The following is a 21,891-nucleotide window of genomic DNA, read 5'->3' on the forward strand; positions in this document are numbered from 1 at the left end:
TAAGTCCGTGCGTACCGTTCAGACCACTGTTAATCAGTCGGCATTGTCACCTGAGTCGATGACCCACAATCAAAGTAAGTACTACTAGTAACTTGCTTTTTCATCTGTCAAAGTAATTAATTTGTTTGTTCATGTCGTGGCCGCCAGACAGGCTTAGTTAATACTCCCTCTGTTCCTAAATATTTGTCTTTCTAGAGATTTCAAATGGTCACCACATACGGATGTATATAGACATCTTTTAGAGTATAGATTCACTCATTTTGTTCCGTATGTAGTCACCATTTGAAACCTCTAGAAAGACAAATATTTAGGAACGGAGGGAGTACTACTAACTGATTGTGGTCATCAACGGGAGCACAGCGATCTGCCCCTTGCAGCCTCCAAGGAGGCGCCACTTTTGTGTGGATCCAGGCATCAAGTCGTTGATGATAAGCTCACACTATATAAGGACTATGTGCACGAAAACTACATTCAACATATAATCCATAGGTAGTGTACCTATTGTAGAATCAGGGGTTTAGACAGAAAAGCATCGCTATTTTTGTCCACCTCTGCGCCGCGGCACGTGCTTGCAACAACTAAAATCAATATAGATGTAGGTTTAGGTTAGCCTCGTGAACATGGAATAGGCACATCATTATTTTCCGTGAACTGTCTGCAAGCGGCCTAACTAGTGTCTTTACCTTGATAAAAACAACGCTTATATTTATAGCCATCGGATCATGATACAACCTTTTGATCGGAGGGTTGTGGATTCTGCGAGTGGCCAGAGGTATGCGGAAATTTGAAGTGGTCCGCCGTCGAAGCATGTGATTCTCACTCCATGTTGTAGTGCCTTGAAGTTGATTTGCATCATTAAGCAAGCTTTATGTCTACCTCATGGTGGTTGCATCTTTTCAAAAGCAACACTCGCTGCATGCTCGGCAAGGTCGCGTGCCCTTCAAAAGTTCACCATTTATCTCCTGAAGCTCTTGGAGATAATGCGTTAAATGCGCCACATATTATTTTCTTTCATAAAAGTAAAGATTTTGTGATCTTTTGGTCACTACCTCTGGACAGGCGGTATACGCATTAGAGGAAACATACATACATTTGTAAATTGTTTGTGGCGATTTATCGAATGGTTCTCCCTCATTCTTGGTGATTACTTATGCTACAAATTAGAAAGATGAAATTCACTTCGGATGACCATCCACACAATTACTTTAGCTCAACTAAGGAAACAAAAGAAAAAAGAAGAGGTGGCATTCCTCTTGCTCTATAAGATTTCACATGTTCATCATTTTTTTGTAGCACAAATAAATAAATAAAAGGCAATGTCACCTCTCTTTTGGTTCAAGCAAGACTCGCTCCATCTTGCCATGAGCTTAAAGCTAGCATCAAGGGCCGTTTAAGTGTCCTTAGCGATCTTCGTCTCCAGGTCCTTGATGCGGTCACATCAAAGCGCACGGTGAATTAGTGAATCGTTAGCATATATCTCAAGTTGGCGGACTCAATCATGGATGGGATGAGGTCAGTCCTTGCCCATGGGCCGGGCTTGGGCCTGAGTTTTGAGCCCACCAGCAGGGCCTGGACGGGCTTGAGCTTGGCATATTGGCATTTTAAGGAAGAGGCCCGGCCCACGGCCCTAAGCCCTAAGGGCTTTTCAGGGCTTTTTACCAGATGGGCCGGGCTTGGGCTTGAAAAGTAGGCCTGATGATAAGGCCTGGGCCTCAGTTTTCTGCCATGGGCTTTTTCAGGCCCGGCCCAAGCCCGGCCCGGCCCGGCCCATGGCCAGATATAGATGAGGATGAGGTGTAGTTGGAGTCTGCAAGAAATTTCTTTCGTCTTGGGGGCTGCACGGTGATGCGGGCGCCGATGATGAACTTACTGCGTCACTTGGTGTTCTCCTGTTGGGTGTCCTTCAACGAACCATGGATAGTACAATCGTCCGTGATGCAACCATCCACGGCCGTTGAAGTGCTCTTGACAAAAGAAACACGATCACATGTACTAATGATTTTTACTGATCCATTCCCGGCTTCTTGCTTGCTTCCTCTTCCTCTTTCTCCTTTGGCTCTTCCCACTAAATGAATATCGTCTGAAAATCTAAAATAAATTCAGAAAAATACGAATATTAGTTTAAAACTTAAACCCTGATGAGCTGATTCCACCACAAGCAACCTAAATGTGTGCATGAAAACAACGTCCACGTATATTCAATGGATAGGTCCGGCAAGCAACAAAAGATTTAGAACGTAGCACGTGCCTTGCAAAGACTAAAATAAAGATATAGGTTTCGTCGTGGAGCAAGCGGAGCGAGCGACACAATCGTCCTCTGCGTCCTTGCCACTGGGCGAACACACACATGAACATGATGAGCACATTCAGCATATGCCATGGCCTCCCGCGCTAGTATTCGCTCGTGATGAGGAACACTGGCCTCTTCGGTGCCGATCAGACCACTGTTACCCATTGTCTCCCTCACTGTCAAAGTAATTAATTTGTTCGTTCATCTCGTGGACGCCGGACAGGCTTAGTTAATTAATGATAGTACTAATTGATTGTGTGGTCACCAACCCGAGCACACATCGATCTGCCCCTTGCGGCCTCCAAGGGGGCACCACCTTTGTACAGTACTGATCTAGACATCTGGCTGTTGTTCTCTGTTTCAAGAAAAACTTTCGATACGTTAATCATCAAAAGTAAAAGTAAAAAAACTCGAGGGCTGAAAACTGCCCCCGCGTCGTCCGCCTGGGCGACTCGGGCGGCGCTCGATCCGCTTTTTCCGGCATCGTCCCTGTGCGCCTTCCCCTCGCCGCCGCCGGTCGGCGTCATCGGGCCTTGCCCGGGCGGCTGACGGCGGCGGCGGGGTTCCGTTCCCGTGGATCTTTGGGCAACGTGTTCGACGAGATGCAGATGGGCTCTGGCGGCTGTGAAGGTTGATGCTGCAGCGGCGGCTCCGGCACTCCACGTATCTGGCGGAAGCATGGCTTGGGATAACTAGGTTGGCACCATGGACGCTCGTGACGCAGTCATCTTCGTTGACAGGACCACTGGAGCATGCAGTTGCTCTTCTGCGTCTTGTGCTGTGACTTCCTCCGATGCATCCAACCTGAGAGCACATCCATGCTAGGGCCACTGCTCCATGGGTGCATTTTTGGCGTTGGTGCGTAGTGCTCATGGTGGTTGTTCCCTCAGGTTCGGCCGTGAATCTGGTCCACAGGCTGCTGTGTGGTTGTGGGCTAGACTGGTTACCTGAAGATCTTCAACCTGGATGATCTGCGTCCACTGGCGAGGACGGCGGAGGTAGTGGCAGCTCGTGGAGCTGCCGTTTGATACAGATCAGTCAACAGCTGCTACTTGTGAGGATGGTGTAGGCCTTCAGAGTGTCCCCATCCCGGGATTTTGGTGGTGCCGACAGTCCTTCTTCCCCGTCAAAGTCTTCGTTAGATGGTGGCGAGAGAAGATCTTGTCTCGTCTTGTCAGCTTGCTCGTACGGGCGTGGACATCCCCCGTCACAAGGACCGTGCGCATATGCAACTACTGGGATCGAGGAAAGTGGAGGAGACGACACAAGACTACTTCGATTGGGTGGTACTTCTGTAGTACCTAGTCTCGAGCTCCGTGGTGAAAACCATAGGTTTGACCCTAGTTGGTCATATCTGGCAATGGCGGCGTTCTTTTGCGTCGTTACCCTAATGAGGGCATTGCTCGGAATTGGCTCTGACAACATCTTCAGGGTGAAAACCCATGATCTAACCTTGGTGTGTTTGGATTTGGCGACGGCGGCGCTTGAAAGTCGTTCCCTTCCTGGAGGCGTCGCTTTTGAAGAGCCTTTCTCATAGTCCTTGTGTTGTGAAGAGATGGTTGACACCGATGGTCACTGCTGTATTCCGTTTATCGTTGCTTTCAATTCTTCGGGTTTTCTTTTCTCCACCTAGGCATAGCTTTGGTCTTTTATGACTTTGCTCTTTGCCGAAGTGATGTGTGTGCGTGTGTTGTGTTGGCTGTGTGCATCCTAGTTGTGCAGAGGCCGGGTGTGTACTCATTATGATTGTATCCCTCGATGCTACACTATGAGTCAATAAAAAATCACCCTTTGTCGAAAAAAAAACATCAACTTGATACAACCTTGATCTGAGGGTTGTGGATTTTGCGAGTACCCAGGCCTAGCGGTTGATCAACCAAGGAAGATATATGCGGATCCAACACATCAATTCCACCAATCCTTTACTTGACCTAAAAACTCCCGCCAACTAGCCAGCCGCCGCCTCCCCCAAAAAGTTAGGGTTCCTCTGCCTCCCGCCGGTGCCGGCGTCGGTCCACCCCGTCTCCGGTGACATTAGAAGAGCCATGGGAGTGGAGTGGATCCCGGCGCTTGCCGGTGGAAGGGCTCCGTTTTTAGATCTTTTTTTGATTTTTGTTAGTGTTTGAGTCCTACTCAGGAAGGCAAGACGGCGGCGGCTCCCTGAAGTTGGAATAAAGGTCTCTCTGCCTAGCCCCTGTTTCGATGATGCGTCTAGCATCATCGGTGGGCGTGTGGAGGTGTGTCTCCGGTGTATCTGTCTTTGGTGGATTTGCTAGGATATGTACGCAGTCCGTCTTTGTCCGTGTGTATTCAGGTTGAATCCTTCTGATCTACACTCTTCACCGGCGACGATTGCTGTTCTGGTGCGTTGGTTCTATGGGGCCTTAGCACGACGACTTCCTGACTGTCTACTACAATAAGGTTTTCCCGGCTCCGCCGAGGGAGGGACGATGGCAGCGCCGCGCCTTCGGCTCGCTTCAGTGCTTGTAGTCGTCGCTAGGTGGTCTAAGGATCTGGATGCAATTTTTTTATTTCTGGTGTTCGTTGTACTACTATAATTGAAGTTGAATGTCGGAAGTTTTCTCCCACAAAATAAAGGAAGATATATGCGGAAATTTGTGGCGGTTCGTCATCAAAGCATGTCATTCCCGTTCCATGTTGCAGTGTCTTGAAGTTGATTTGCATAATTAAGAATGCTTTATGTCCTGATCATGGTGGTTGAATATTTTCAAAAGCAAGACTCCCCGCATCATGCTCGGAGAGGTCGTGCACGCGCTTCAAAAGTTCACCATATATTATTTTCTTTCATAAAAGCAAAGATTTTGTGATCTTTTGGTCACTACTTCTGGACAGGCGGTTTACGCATTAGAGGAAACATACATAGTACATTTGTAAATTCTTTATCATGATTTATCGAATGGTCCTCCCTCACTCTCGGCGATTACGTATGTTACAAATTACAAAGATGAAATTCACATCGGATGACCATCCGCACAATTACTTTAAGCTCAACTAAGGAAAGAGAAAAAAAAAGAGGTAATATTCTTCTTGCTCCACAAGATTTTGCATGTTCATCAGTTTGGTTGTAGCACAATAAAAAATAGGCAATGTGATCAATGTATGGTTAAAGTAGGCCCTCCGCATTGGAATCGATCGGTACCAAATTATTAACATATGGTTTCAGTGAGCTGCTACACTATGGCCTTGCAGAACATGTAAGTTTTTATGGTAGAACCAATTTGCCATTGAGGTAGATTGTTCCCACGCCTTACTGTGCCACAAATCGATGGCGAAGCAAAATGTTACATTTGGCAACACTATTTGCCTACATTGTTGGTGACCTTAGAATATAAGAGTGACTCATGTAGCACTTGGTTTGCACAACGCCTTGGTGGCACGAAGAGCGTACAAGGGTATCCTAAGCCTCGCGTCGAGGGTAGCACCTCAAGAAGATCTTGTGCGTCCTTCTTACATGGTGTTGTCCACAGATAAAAATGTAGATATATGTTACCAAAGCATAAATATGGATAAGTAAGATGAGGGGTTTTGTTGCTTGCTCAGCTGAAGGGCGGTGGATATATATAGAAGGCAGTGAAGAAAGCATCAACTTCGTAAAGCTGGCGGGACTCCGCTGATGTGGTTGTACATGCATGCTCCGTCACCATTCCTGGTGAGCAAATCTAGGGAGGCAGGCGACGCGTGAGGCGGGCTTGAGGGCGCGTGGCCTCGGGCTTGAAGGTTTGTGGGCGAAGCGGAGAGGGGATCAGGAGGATGTTGTGGAGGAGATGGAGGCGTCTATGTCCGACAGCGTTGGGAAGCGGTGGCTCGGTGGATGTCGACGAGCGATTGAGATTCGCGGGAGGCCGGCCAAGGAGAAGCTGCCGGCCCCTATCTATATAGAGCGGTTGGCGGGCGCGGTGAGGACTGATAAGGTGGGTCGGTGTCGTCAGTGACACACCGATAACGTCGCGGGCATCTCCACTGCTCCTCCGTGATAGAGAGGAGGATGTGGGGAGGTGGCGGAGCAGTGCACGGGAGCGGGAGCCGTGCCGCGGGCCCACGCATCAGCCGATCTGGCTGTGCGTCGACTGGTATCTGAGCACGGAACTGTCCGGTGTCGCGACGCTCGGGCGTGGCTGCATGCGGAGGTGGGCCCCAGACACAGCGGTGATCGGTAAGTGGGGCAGCTGCAGCAGAACGGGATCGCCGGGGAGTCGCCGCGGTGGTGGTCGGCACGTGGGCAGAAGTAGCCCGTCCGTCCGTCAGAGGGACCACCCGTCGGTGAGCACCGGGGCCTGCTGATGGCGACTGTGCATGCACGTTGGGCAAACTGTTTGTTTCGTTGCGAGACGATCGTCCTCATGCGTCCTGGCGAATGGCATGGGCATACATACATGAACATGATGAGCACATTCATCACATGCCATGGGCCCGCGTGCTAGCATTCGCTCGTGATGAAGAACACTGGGCTCTTCAATGCCAAGTCCGGATCACTCACTGTCAAAGTAATTAATTCGTTTATTCATCTCGTGGCCGCCGGACAGGCTTAATTAATAGTACTAATTGATTGTGTGGTCATCAACCGGAGCACAGCGATCTGCCCCTTGCGGCCTCCAAGGAGGCACCACTTTGGTATGGATCCAGAGTTCCAGACATCTAGTAGTTGATGACAAGCTCACACTATATTAGTACTACTATGTGTGCGAAAACTACATCCATATATGTGGAGCACATAGGTAGGATTAGGGATATATAGATAGAAAAACTTCGCTAATTTCCTCCGCCTCTGCGTCGCAGCATGTGCTTGCAACAACTACAATCAGTACAGATGTAGGTTTAGGTTAGCCTTGTGCACATGCAATAGGCACAACATTATTTTCCGTGAACTGTCGGCTGGCGGCCTAAACTAGTGTCTTTAACTTGATAAAACCTTGATTGAAGGGTCGTGGATTGTGCGAGTGGTCAGAGGTAGCGGGCGATTAACCAAGGAATATAGTATATGCGGAAATTTCAAGTGGTTCGCAGTCGAAGCATGTGACTCTCACTCTGTGTTACAGTGCCTTGAAGTTGATTTGCATAATTAAGAAAGCTTAATGGTTGCATCTTTTCAAAAGCAAGCCTCGCTGCATTTTGCTCGGCAAGGTCGCGTGCGACCTTCAAAAGTTCACCGTTTATCTCCTGAAGCTGTTGGAGATAACACGTTAAATGCGCCATATATTATTTTCTTTCATAAGAGCAAAGATTTTGTCATCTTTTGGCCACTACTTCTGAAAAGGCGGTGTACGCATTAGAGGAAACATGTATACATTAGTAAATTGTCTATTGTAATTTATTAAATGGTTCTCGTTCATTCTTGGCAATTGCTTATGTTTCAAATTACAATGATGAAGTACACATCGGATGACCATCCACACAATTACTTTAAGCTCAACTAAGGTACCAGAAAAACGAGGTAATATTTCTCTTGCTCCACAAGATTTTACATGTTCATCATTTCGGTAGTAGCACAAAAAAAGGCAACATGAACAATATATGTTTAAGGCTGACGCCCCACATTGGAATCGATCGGTACCAAATTATCAACATATAGATTTTGTGAGCCGCTACACTATGGGATTGGAGACCATGTGAGTTTTTATTGTTGGACCAATTTGGCATTGAGTAGGCACTCCTATGCCCTGTGGGATTTGGCAACGGTGTCACGCTGTTGCACCACAGATGGCAAAGTGAAATGTTACATTTGGCAGTGCTATTTCGCCACATTGTGGGTGACCTTGGAATATAAGTGACATGTAGCCTCTGCTTTGCACAACACCTAGATGTCACGAAGAGCGTAAAAGATGATCCTGAGCCTAGCGTTAAATACACCTAGTTTTTAACAATGGTTGCAATAGGTACAACAACTGGTTTGTAAATTGTTTATGTCGATTTATAGAATGGTTCTCCCTCATTCTAGGCGATTACTTATGTTACAAATTAAAAAGATGAAATTCACATTGGTGGTAATAGTCCTCTTGCTCCATAAAATTTTACATGTTCATCATTTCCGTTGTAGCACAAATAAAAAAGGCAATGTGATCATATATGGTCAAAGCAGGCCCTCCACATTGCAATCGATCTGTACCAAATTATCAATATTCTGCTACGCTATGGATTTGAAGATCATGTGAGTTTTTATTGTAGAACCAATTTGGCATTGGAGTATACGGCTCCTAAGTCTAGTGACACTTGACAGCGGCCTAATACTGCGCCACCACGAATTGCAAAGTGAAATGTTACATTTGGCAACGCTATTTGCCTACATTGTTCTTTACCTTAAAATGTAAGAGTGACTTGTCGACCAATTGGTTCGCACATTGCCTGGATCGCATAAAGTGCGTACAAGGGGATCCCGAGCCTCACTTCGAGGGTAGTGTCTCAAGAAGGTCATGTGTGTGTTTCTTTCCCTATGACTCATACTCCTACGTATTGTTGGCATATAACGTAGATTTGCCATCCACATTGACTTATATAAATACAAATATAGATATGTGTTACCTAAGCATAAAATATCTATAAGTAAGATGGGGGGGGGGGGGTTTGCTTGCTCAAATGAAGAAGGGCAGTGGATACATATAGAAGGAAGTGAACAAAGCATTATAACTATGTAATGATGGCCGGGCTTCGCTGTCGTGGTTGAAATATTCATGGTGGAGCGAACCTAGGGAGACTACAAGACGATCCTCCTTCATCCCGCGTAGCCACTGAGCATACCAAGCACATGTCCTAATGTAATCTAAGACCCGTTTGCATTTAATTCTAGATCGAAACAAGATGTTAATGTAAGTATTAAGTCCATTTAGTCCAGACCATTTTTAAGCAACGTCACTGTCAAAGGAGTCGATGCCTCACGTCAAAACCAATTTACTGTTCATCTTATTGGCCGTTGGGCGCGGGGAGGAGGGAGGAGTGTCGCGGCATACCGAGGAAGGAGGAGGGAGGACGGCGGCGGCAATGCGGTGGCGACGGCGGGAGGGAGGCAGAGTGAGGCAACAAGGAGTGAGGAGAGGGAGAAGGTCGGGCGCGGGGAGTTGGATAAGGTGGCGTTAGCAGTAGCGCTTGTCACGGCCGGGCGCTACTGCTAAGCCCGATAGAAGTAGCGCGGGTTAGCGGCCAGCGCTGCTGCTAAGTGGAGCCCACCTACTGGCACATTGCACACATAGTAGTAGCTGTGGGTCTTAGGCACGCGCTACTACTATAGTTTTAGCAAGAGCGTGGGATTTTAGGCCGTGCTGCTACTACGGGTAGACCCGGTCAGATGGCGTTGGGACCACTTAGCAATACAGCTACCATGTTGACCCATGCTACCGCTACACTACTAGTTGTAGCGCCGGTTGCTACCCATCGCTACTACTAAGTAGGAGTAGCGCTGCTACCTTAGACCGTGCTACTGCTAAGATTCTATCTATAATGTTTCTCCTAGTAGTGGCCGCTCCGACAACCACCTCTCGCATGCAAGCCACAACGCCGCACGGCATGGACACCTTACATCCCTAACTACAATAGACAACTGCCCGCAGACCACGAACGTTGTGCCAAAAATCCAGGGCCGCTGCCTTACATGCCTTGACATACTAGCCAGACTGACCCGTGTGATCGCATCGACCGGGTCGACGCACTCGCTACCCTCGCAGCACAAGCACAACACCCACACAAAGGAAAGGCACGACCCTGCCCCATTGAGTGTTGAATGCATTGCAATCCGAGGCCGCCACCTCGGCGTACATCCACAGTCCGAAGCCGCCGCTCCGGCATCCACCAAACCTGAGCCGTACGAGAACACCGGCACTTTAGACAAAGAGCTTCAATCAACCGAGATCATCCATGATGCCTCTGGGCTATTGGTGCACCAGAAGGGCAATGAGCGACCGAGTCCACACCCAGACGGAATGTCACACACGACCGAGGCTACATCACAACAGGCACCATCGGCGAAGCCGAAGGGCATGAAGGAGCCGAGTCTACATCCGGATCACTTCACTGTGCACACCAGCGTCAAAGGCACCGCCGCGGAACCCCAAAGAACACCACCGAACAACCACCATTGACTCCAAACTAGTCGCACCACCACCACCACTCAGACCACCATTACCACCACCACCACCACCACCACCGCTACTGGTACTCCAAAAAAGATGCACACAAGAGGGAACGACGCAATGCACCGCCGTCATCCGATCTGAGAGAGCACGGATCTGAGGTTTCCCTCGAAGCAAGGGACGGTAAGGAATGGAAGCACATCACCACAGTAGTGCCTTCGAGAACGCAGCGATGCCCGCGGACGCCGCCGCTGCCGGGTCCTACATAGGCGGATACATACTTTCTCCTGGCAGCATCTTCCACGCCACATACCAAATCAGACGGCCCACCGAATCGACCACCCACCACCGACCATCAGCTAGTGACTAGCCGTACGTCCACACGATCAGAGGACCACACACCATCCACCACTTCCCGAAGCCGCTGCACCGACATCCACAGATGCCACGAACCAGGCCCGCCCCTAACTGGAAGCAAACAACAGATCCGAGCAGTAGGACCCCCGCCACTAGTCAACACAGTACCACCGGGACCGATGCAGACCACCGCCTCCCGAGCTAGGGGAACATGCAGCCCATGCTCCAGGCCGGAACCAGGCGAAGTGGCCAGGCCAGAACCAGGTGAAGTGGCCAGATCCCCCGCCGAGCAGAGCCACCCACGCGCGGGTAGCAGCTGTGGCGAACGGGGCAAGCGACAGCTGTGACCGAACCCAGCAGCCGGAGCACAAGCAGAGCAGCACCGAGCGCAATGGCCACCGCCGCCCAATGGAACTCTGCCGTTCCACCAGCACACACGTCCAACACGAGCTCTCCCCGAGCCTCCTTTGGAAGAATGGGGGGCTGCCGCCACCGCGGCTAGGCCGACGACAGTATCGGAGGAGAGGGGGAATTAGAGGACCTGCTGCCGGCGGCGGTTTAGGTTAGCCTCGTGCACATGGAATAGATACAAGGTTATTTGCGGTCAAAAATCAATTGCCTGCAGGCCTCCTAAACTAGTGTGTTAACTTGAGAATAAACAACTTGCGTATTTATAGCCATCTGATCATGCAACATCCTTGATCAGATGCCTGTGGATTGTCTGAGTGGTCGGGAACAGTAATCCAGCGAGAAGGATTGATCCGGAAATTTGAAATGGTTCATGGTCGAAGCATGTGATTTTTATTCCATGTTACAATGTACTGAAGTTGATTTGCATAAATAATAACTTTATGTCTTCATCATGGTGATTGCATACTTTTGAAAGCAAGACTAGCTATTTTCTTACATGGTAAGGTCGGGTGTGTCCTTCCAAAGTTCATCATTTATCTCCTGAAGCACTTGGGCATATCAGGTTAAATGAATCATGTAGTATTATTATTTTTTGTGAAATAAAATATTTTTCTGATCTTTTGGTTGCTGCATCTAGACAGGTGCATGTGGTGTACACATAGGATGCAACATACACACATTAGTAAATTGTTCATGCTAGCTTATCAAATGGTTCCTCATTCTTTGAGATTACTTATGTTACAAATCGCCACGATTATGTTCACAGTAGATGTACATCCACATAGTTTAAATACAACTAGTAAGAAAATAGAGTAAAGAAAGGACAATCTTACTCTTGCACAATAAAATTTCACATGTTTAATGCTCATGAATCATAAACATGCGATATGATCATATAGGGTTAAAGCATGCTCTTCTCAAGTCAGTCTGTATCAAATTTTCAACATGTGCAATAGCTAACCCAATGCACTATGGAATTGGAGGCCATGTAATTGTATGTTTTCATACAAATTTCACCCCATTACACTAGTAGAAAACGGGGCTTTAATCCCGGTTCGTAAGGGCCTTTAGTGCCGGTTCTGGAACCGGCACTAAAGGATGGAGACTAAAGGCCCCTCCCCCTTTTGTCCTGGTTCAACACGAACCGCCATTAAAGGCCCACCACGTGGCACGAGCCCGCGCCGTGGTATGGGGGACCTTTAGTACCGGTTGGTAACACTAACCGGGACTACGGTTTTTTTTTCGGATTTTTTTTTTGATTTTTTTCCCGATTTTCAATTTTCTGAATTATTTGACGATTTAGTCTCTAATCACCCCTCATAACTGCTCAAGTGTGGATCACTCATTCCAAATCGTCTAACTTCCCGGCCGGTCACACATCCTCTCACTACTCCAGCCTGAGCACGCTTAACTTCCGAGTTCTATTCTCCCTAGTTTCCAAGTCTGCACTTGTTGTTTTCCTGACAATAGTAAGCTGTCAATCCTATCAACCCTCAGGAGTTTGCTTGAGCATGAAGTCACACGTTTCACCATTTGAGTTTGACACTATTATTCTAAAAAACAATAATTATTTCATAACACTAATATTTCTTGAATAAGTAGTTTGACCATAGTTTGACCACAGTTTGACCAGATTTGACCAAAATTCAAAAAACTAAAATAATTATTTAGTAACACTAATATTCTTGAATAATTATTTAGTAACACTAATATTTCCTGAATAAGTAGTTTGACCATAGTTTGACCAAAATTCAAAAAACAGAAATTTGAGCATATCTTTTTTTCCTTTTACAATTTGAGGATTCAAAAAATTTGCAAAACGGCCTACGGCGGTCAAAATCGGATGCGGATTTTCCTGCTGAACATTTTGATATATTATACTTTTTTTCGACATCGTATGCAAAATATATGGTTGTTTTACTTTTTGATCACACTTTTTTGCAAAACATGTCCAAATTTATATTTTTTTATTTTCCTAACTAGTAGATGTAGTAACATAACTACATCTCGAAGGATTTTAATTTTTGAAGTTTTTATCATTTTCTTTTGTTTTTTCAAAACTGAAAAATGCGATACACAAGGGGGGGGGGGTGGTGGTGGTGGTGGTAGAGTTTGAAAATTGCCCTTTAGTCCGGGTTTGTGTCTCCAACTGGGACTAAAGGTTAAACCCCTTTAGTCCCAGTTTGCGACACAAACCGGGATTATAGGTTAGACCTTTAGTCCCGGTTTGTGTCACAAACCGGGACTAAAGAGGCTCGTGGGGCCCCGGCCTGACGCCAGGTTGCCACCACCCCTTTAGTATTGGTTCGTGGCCCGAACTGGTACTAAAGGTTCGCCATGAACCGGTACTAAAGAGAGCCGCCCGCCTAGCCGTTGAAACCGGCACTAATGAGCTTCACATTAGGCCTTTTTAGTGTTAGACATCCGATCATGCCACATCCTTTGATTGGACGGCTGTGGATTTTCCAAGTGGTCGGAACGGGTAGTCCATTAAGAGAAATAGATGCCAAAGTTTGAAGTGGTTCACCGTCCATGTATGTGATGCCTTCTCCATGATACAATGTCTTGAAGTTGACCGGTATAACCAAGGAAGTATTCTTTCTTCACCATAGTGGTTTCATCATTTTAAAAGAAAAGACTAGCTGCATCTTGCTTGACAAGCTCATACGCACGACAGAACACGGTAAATGCATCATAATATATATTTTTTCGTAAAAGAAAGATTTTATTGATATTTTGGTCGCCACATCTAGACCGGCGGTACGCATCGGCGTAAATACATATGCACATTTGTAAATTGTTCATGATGGTTTATCAAATGGTTCCTCCTTGCTCTTGGCGATTATTTTTTTACAACTTGCAAAGATGAAATTCACATTAGATGGTCATCCACGCAATTACTTTAAACTCAACTAAGCAAATAAAAATGATACTCTACTTGTTACTCCATAAGCTTTTACTTCTGTTGTAACACAAAACCAGAAACGGGCAATATGATCGTTATATGGTTAAAGCCGGCGCTCGGTATCGGAGAATACGCGTGATGGGTGAGCTAATACATTGTGGAATTGGAGACCATGTAAGTTTTTATGGCCGAACCAATTTGGCATCATAGTAAAGCGGTCGTATGCCTAGTTGGGCCTGGCACCAACCTCGGACATGTTGGCCATCGGTGGCAGAGCCAAATTTAGCATGTGGTAATGCTACTTGGCCTATATTGTGATCGCCTTGTGGAAAATCTTGTGCTTGTTTCTTTCCCTATCTCTACTCCTAATGGACGAGTTGGTTAAATAGTCCCCCCACTTTCGTCTGGTTTTTTTTCGACTGGTTTTTTTAAACCGGTTTTTTTTCGACTGGTTTTTCCGCACCCCACCCCATCCCACGCAGCCACGCAAAAAAACCCCGCACCCAGAAAAAAAATACTCCATCCAGCCCAACCTTCCTTGCCCACTCCTCTCGATCCCATCGTTCGTGGCCGCCGCCGTCCGAGGGGAGTCGCCGCCGCCGCGTCTCTCGATCCCATCGGCCCCGTCGGATCTCGCCGCTGGCGGACGACTCGAGAAGACCCCGCCGGATCTCGCCCTCGTCATCAGTTCTGGATCGCCGCCGCCGCCGATCCCCTCGGGAAAACAACGCCGATCCCCTGCTCGCCCACGCACGCTGCCGCGGATGAAGGCCGCCTGCTCGCGATCCCCAAACCTGCTGGCGCCGCGCTCCGTAGGTTAGCTCCTCTCATCCCTCACCCTGGGATACCCTGATCTCTCTCTCTCTCTCGGTGTGTGTGTGTGTGTGTGTGCAAGGGATCTTAATTAATTGTTTGCTTGGAGTTTAGGATCCAAGTACGCCCCTCTCCGTGGTGTTCACTGATTGCTTGGAGCAACAACGTGCTGTTGGAGTTGCCGAAGCATTAGGTGATTCGATTGTGTGCGTTTGCTGGATTTGTTTGACGAAGGAAAGATGACGATGAAGGACACACAGAGGAGTGTGAGCGGTGATGGTACCAAGGTTACCGGCAGGTATGCATGCAGGAACTGACTGTACAGTGTTCCTATAATGCTACTGGTTTTAACGTCTGTACTGTGATGCTACTGGCAGTTTAAATAAATCTGCTATCATTTGGGATGTGAGTTGTCACAACTCGCTGTGCTCTGGTGTTCAGCTCAGAATTTCTTTTGGGAATGATTCCTCTGAATAGACTACTTATGCTTGACATTTTACTTTTGTTATTTCTATTTGTAACTCAATTTCGGTATCCTCTCAAATTGACAATACTTTTTCTGGATATGGTAGTTGAGAATAGTTATGGTATATAGCGGAGTTAGCCCATCCTCACCAATGACTCTTCCTCAGGGATTTGCTGAACTAGAGTTAGTAATGGGGGTATTGCAGACTGTTTAGAATTATGGGGGTATTGCAGACTTTAGAAACTGAATTAAATTTTTGTGCAATTGAAAAAGGTGTATACAACTTGAATTTATTAGGTAGTATAGGAGAGATATGAAAATTTAAAATTGTTAGTCAGATTTGTGTGTTGTTTTGGGTAGTATTCAGTTTTGTTCCATCTGAGATGCCAATAATGCACATGTGATATTATCTACATAATTCAGTTTATACGGCTTCCCATATTCCAATGGTTGTATTTTGCTAAATTGCCATCTACTTACTGGAATTCTCACAAATAGAAGTGCAGTCAGAAGGTAAAAAGGATGTTATGGTATGTCTCCATTCACATGGTACTGAACTGTTAGTGATTCTTTGTGTTATTCTGCAGACTTGAACTTAGTTTCTATGGTTTTCTTTTTCTGTTCATAGACGAGAGTATAGTCTGAAGGGAAAAATTGGTATGCTCTGAAGGGTGTGCAAGAACAGTGAGATTTATATTACTGAATGTATTGTTAACAATTTGTTATTTTGCAGACTTGCTCTCAGTTTTTATTCTTGGCAGGTGATTCTTCATGATAATTTTTTGTAGAGGAACATTTTTAGTAAGCGTATTGTAATATTGACTCCCACCTTTTTATTTACATGTAAAGATGACCAATTGGTAATTTTAAAATTTAAATGTAAATTTAACTTATTTTGTGAAATAACATCATGTCGTTCAGATAATTTGATTTCCCTCTATGATATTCTTTGGCTTTAGTATATCTCAGGACAAAGTTGTCAGAAGCTCTATGCTTCATAACCAAAACATAATCTCCTTTTTGTTATTTGATTTGCATCATGATGTGTGCCCATATGTTCCCCTGTTGCTTAAAAAAATCAACTTCCGGTGCAACACACGTGCATATACCTATCATGACAAATAAACCTCACGATGAAAGCATTTATGTACCTATTTAATTTGTGATGGCAGCGATGGGGCTGGGAACGGTGATCGGTGGTGCTGGTGTCGGCAGTGCGGTACAAGGTCAGGATGCGGGATGGGACGGCCATCCGTGTGAGGCAGTCGGCGGCGAGGGTTTGTGGCATCACGAGGAGCGCCCGCGGATTCAAGGTGTTGGCCCGAGACCTCCGACGAGGGAGGAGACGATGTTAGTATTTTCATAGGAAAAAAACAAGAGAAGAAGAACAAGAACAACGACGGCAATCTCGGGTTCCAGGTACGATGGAGCCGGCGGCGAAGCGCATGGCGCTCGCAAACGTGATAGTGGATAGCGACGATACCCTCAACTGCGGCATCTGCTACCTCCCTCTCAAGCCACCAGTCTTCTAGGTGCGTACGCTCGTCGTCCATCCTAGGCCGATCCATTACAAGTTTGTGTACCAATAACACTGGAACATCATTTCTGCTCGGGTGCAGTGTGGCGTCGGTCATACCATATCCTCGCGGTGCCACGACAAGATGGTGGCGGCAAGGAGGTGCCGTATGTGTCACATCCGGTTGACCGGCGGCTATCGCTGGAACATCGCACTGGAGAGGCTAAGAGAGTCCATCCGGGTGCCGTGCGCCAACGCCGCCCACGGCTGCACTGCCACGCCGGCCTACTATGACCACCCCGACCACCTCAAGGCGTGCCCTCACGACGCCGTGCTATTGCCCGCAGGCAGACTGCGGTTTCGCTAGCTCCACGGCGGCACTCCTGGACCACTTTGCCGACACGCACGGGTGGCCGTGCATGACCGAGCTTGGGCCTGGGCGTGCATCGAGGTCCAGCTCTGTGATGTCTTCAACGCCTTCTCGGCCCGTGCCCAATGCCGGCAGTACCTGTTCCTGCTGAACGTGGCGTTGAACCTGTTTGGCCGAGCGGTCTCCGTGCTCTCCCTGCATCCTCGGGCGTTGTCGGCGACGCCATGTTCTTTGGAGTTCGAGGTAAGACTCAGGTACTGCTGCAACATCAACCACCGTGGCGACACCAGGAAACTACGTTTAAAGTAGGGTGCACTGATCTCTCCGGTGGGTTGTCGATATCCGAGTACTCTTCCCGGTTATTCCTGCACAATTACGTCCATCCACATGACATCCGTACTATCATGGCCAGTTTCGGCGTAGTACATGTTTCCTTGGAACTATCATTATGTTGTATTAACAGACTTTCTTTCTTTTTCATATTGTGCAGAACTCAGATTTATGACAAGGACACAAGCAAATTTATAGCATCCGTTGTGATGATACAAGGGAAGTAAGCATAGATGCGCTCAACGTGATGATAGGTGGGAGAGCTCGGCCTATGCTGCCAACTGATCTGCAACGGTGCAGAAGGAGATTTCAAAAGCAGGGCAAGCGAGAGCGACTGTTCTATTGATGGTCAAAAGGGAGGGCTTGGCAAGAGAGATTGAGGGAGCTCTACTACCTCGATCTTGGCATAGAACCTGATGGCATCATGCCCAGGTAAGATTCTTCTATGTTCCAATTCTTGCACTCGTTGGTCTTTTACTCTCGATGCTACCCACAAAAGACTGAGACACAATTTAGTGGTATTGAAACAGAAGGGCATATGCTCTTAATCTCACCTTTAATCTCAAAATCTACCAGTAGGTTATAACATAAATCTTAGAGATTTTAATGATATGTATTGACCTGCAAGTCTTAACTTTCAGTCAAACATCCAATATATTCATGTGTGGCATACAAGTATTGAAGAACCGAGGCACACATTGCACTTGGCCACTTGCTTATAAAGAGCGAACAGCTTTTGCTACACATTCTTTCTGAAATAAACTTACTTCTCTTTAGGAAACTTCCTTCTTCAGTATGTATGGGGATTTATATGACACCAAAAGAGAAGTCCGGCGTGTTTCTTGGTTCTATGGAACCCCTCGACCGGAAGCAAATAGATCACATCGCAAGTTGCTTGCCCAATATAATCGTGCCGCAAGTTACCAACATCGCGTGCTTATACACCATCGACTTTGCTGGAAATCTATCTGTCCGTGCTCCATCGTCTGTCGGAACTTCTTCTGCCCATGCTACACCTGAGGTACATACTACAGTCTCATCAATTAATAATACCCAATTGCTTGTCTGTTGCCCAATGCACTGCAGCTTAATATGCAAACCCTGAGCTTTGTTTGGCAAGCAAATGTTTGTTCTACTTGGCAAGGTGCATGAACAATGATTTAGCTATGGTTGTTGGTTAATGGAAAGGCTTTTTCCAGTATAAAAAAGCTACCGATTTGAGCAACAAAGATCAGGTCTCTGTTTTCGTTTATCTTGGTAAGACAAATGCTACATCCACTATGTGTTTATGTAGTCATTTGGGTGAATGTGGGATGCTCACGATCATCCCTAATTTGCATTGAAGTGACGTATGGTTTAGTCATGTTTTTATATCTTGTTTCTCTTTTCTGTTTTGCTTGGTTGAGTTTCTCCTTCATGTTGTTACGATGAGAAATCGATTTGTGCATAAAGGGAAACTGCCCCCGCGTCGTCCGCGTGGGCGACACAGAAAGTGAGTCGATCCACTTTTCTCGGGGCATCCTCTGTGCGCCCGTCCCTTGCCGCCGCCGCCGGCCAGCTCCGGCGGGCTGGCCCTTGCAACCTGCGGCGGCCGGGGGGGGGGGGGGGGGGGCTCTGTCCGTGATGCGTTTCGGACAGCATGAGACCTTGTGCGACCAGTAACTTGACGCAATGGAGGTGCTGGTTGCAATGGCGACATGGATCTGCAGTAATCGCTGCCTCGTTGCGTGCGGCAGAGGAAAGGGAGCCACCGCCTCCCTGCATCCCGTCATGGAGAGCCAGCTCGTCATGGACCGACGCGGCTGGTGGTCCCCCTCTCCCGCATAGGGGCTGGATGGGATGTGTCGATGAACAAGTAGCGGTTGCCGCAGCCGTCACCCGTGCCGCCGGCAAGGAGGCGTCGTGCCGTGGATCTGGGCCTTCATGGGCAAGGACGATGGAGCTTGTGGCGACCCATGGTGGTGTTGTCTAATTCAAATTAGCCATCAGTTGCTCCTCGGAAGATAGTACTTGGCCTCTCGAGCATCCCATTGGGATTTAAGCGGTGCCAGTCACCTTCCTCGTCCGTCAATGTCTATCGTGTCGTGGTGAGCAGCTCTTGTAGCGGTTTAGTTGCTTGCTCATGTGGGCATGCTCACCTGCCGTCAGGTCAGTGCGTGTTTGCAACAACTGGGCTCAGTGGCAAGTGGATGAGATAACACAGGACGGATTCGATTGGGTGGTGCATCTCGAGTACCTGGTCTTGAGCTCCAGGGTGAAAACCCTAGGTCTAGCCTCTTATCGGTTATGCCTGGCAATGACGGCATTTTTGGCGTCGTTACCTTGACGAAGGCATTGCTCGGAATTTGGTCGGACTTGATCTTCAGGGTGAAAACCTACTATCTGACTTGGAGGCGTCGCTTTTGAAGAACCGTTTTCGTGGTCCTTGTGTTCTCATGACATAGTTGGTGCCGATGGTTATCGTTGTACATCGTCAATCGCTGTTTGTATCGCTTCATGACTTCTTTTTTCTTTCTTTTACTTTTCACTTAGGCATAAATTCGGTCTTGTATGACTTAGCTTTTTGCCAACGTGATCCTTTGGTGTGTGTTGGCTGTGTGCATCCAAGTTATGCAGAGGCCGGGTGTGGCTCATTGTAATTGTATCCCTTGATGCTATATTATGAGTCAATAAAACACCCTTTATCGTAAAAATATATATGCATATTTTTTAGTAGATTGTTCACCTTTTAGTCAACTTCCTTATGGATGTATTTCAAGTACAACTTTCCCATGTAGTCAACCTTATGGATGTGTGATTTATATTCACTTCTCTTCCTTCATGCTTTGCTTTTCTTCTCTCTATGTGTGTGTGCGCGTACGCGTTATGCTAGATGGCTCATCCTCATCGTTTGGATTTCTCAAATTGATGCCTTATTTTGTATCTCTTAGTTCAACAGATGAATTTAATTTTGAGGAATATCAAGAAGAAATAATACACGCTCCTGAGTTTTACCGTGCAATTTAGCATTATTTAAAACCTACAATGTCCATTTCCTATAATTATTTCAGAGATCTTACATTGGTATCTTAGGCTCTGGCTCGAGGTTCGTGTTGGTATGTGGAACAAATTGGTTGCCAACCTGGGACATGAGGAAAATTGCTTTTGTAGACAGGTCCAGTGAGATGGATGGCTTATTTACCGATTTTGTGCTTTGATCTGGTTTGGATTTCCTCCCCTGACTTGCTCTTCCTGTGTAGCTCAACACTGCATCGCCCGGTTCGTTTGCTTGCTTCCTTTGCTTGGCTCAGGAAGGAGAAGCCAGGACTAGCGACAAGAACCTAAGGGTCTTGCGTCACGGCCTTTGCCCAGAAGGCGAAGAACTAAAACTAATTTTTTTTTACCTTCCAAAAAATTACATGATACATAACTACTCCCTCCGTTCAGAAATACTTGTCATCAAAATGGACAAAAGAAGACATATCTAGACGTATTTTAGTTCTGGATACATTCTTTTTTGTCCATTTTGATGACAAGTATTTTCGAGCGGAGGGAGTATTATTAGACTTTAGATCTCAACCATTATAATCTAGACCAATTGATCTTTGCCCCGTTTTTTCTGGTATGTATACTACAAATCTATTTTCCAATCCAAGTACACAAAGTTTTTTTTTAAAGAGCTGAGTAAGTTATAAGAAAGAAGCAGGAGTCCGACTTCTCCATTTGGTATTGAACATAATCACATGTATTTTGATTAGACTCTTTCTTAGGGTCTTTTTTTTATTTGGATTCTTTTTTTAGTCTACCATAAGATGGCTACCATAGAAAGGCATTGATCTATCTGTACTTTTTTTTTAGAATGATATGTGACATGTTAAACTATTTGTACATGGTAATATTTATAAGTAATGCTACATTTTTTTAAATCTCATCTGTTAATATGTGAAATTTATGGTTCAGATATTTAATTCTATGTGGGCAAACGTAATGGCTTGTTTGCCTTTTGTTTGAAGTACTTAATACTCCAAATATATAAACATGTTAAACTATTTCTTCGTATGTAGTCCGCACTGGAATCTTGAAAAAGACTTATATTTAGGAATGGAGGGAGTAGATAGCACATGTATAGAAACGCTTCCAGGTGTTATCTATCGTTTGTAATGCAGTGCAAAACTGTTCTATATTCTTGAACGACATTCTTTTATTTTGTGCATCAGATGAGTTAGTATAGGTCGTTCAATTACATTTTTTTAATCTAAATATATTGCAATTAAAGCGGAATTCAATTTTTCTACACATCTGAAATTTGACATGCATTCTACTAGTACGGGCATTCTACTAGTATCTCTTATTCCTACCTTTCGTTGGCACATATC

General features: G+C 46.4%; 1 long non-coding RNA gene across 6 annotated transcripts; it reads left to right on the forward strand.

Moving 5' to 3' along the window:
• The first annotated feature begins 14,535 nt into the window (after positions 1-14,535).
• Positions 14,536-21,244, forward strand: LOC109782887 (uncharacterized). Of its 6 annotated transcripts, none has more exons than XR_012204086.1 (7): positions 14,537-14,857; positions 14,969-15,152; positions 16,493-16,852; positions 16,940-17,968; positions 18,314-18,557; positions 20,609-20,690; positions 20,776-21,244. It is a non-coding gene; the product is annotated as an uncharacterized lncRNA (long non-coding RNA). The 6 variants fall into 6 exon arrangements; XR_012204084.1 differs by having other exon boundaries at positions 14,538-14,857; positions 16,940-17,533; positions 17,697-17,968; positions 20,609-21,244; XR_012204087.1 differs by having other exon boundaries at positions 14,539-14,857; positions 16,940-17,449; positions 17,697-17,968; positions 20,609-21,244.
• The last annotated feature ends 647 nt before the right edge of the window (positions 21,245-21,891 follow it).

This window comes from Aegilops tauschii, chromosome 3 (assembly GCF_002575655.3).
Source record: "Aegilops tauschii subsp. strangulata cultivar AL8/78 chromosome 3, Aet v6.0, whole genome shotgun sequence".
Lineage (NCBI taxonomy): Eukaryota > Viridiplantae > Streptophyta > Magnoliopsida > Poales > Poaceae > Aegilops > Aegilops tauschii.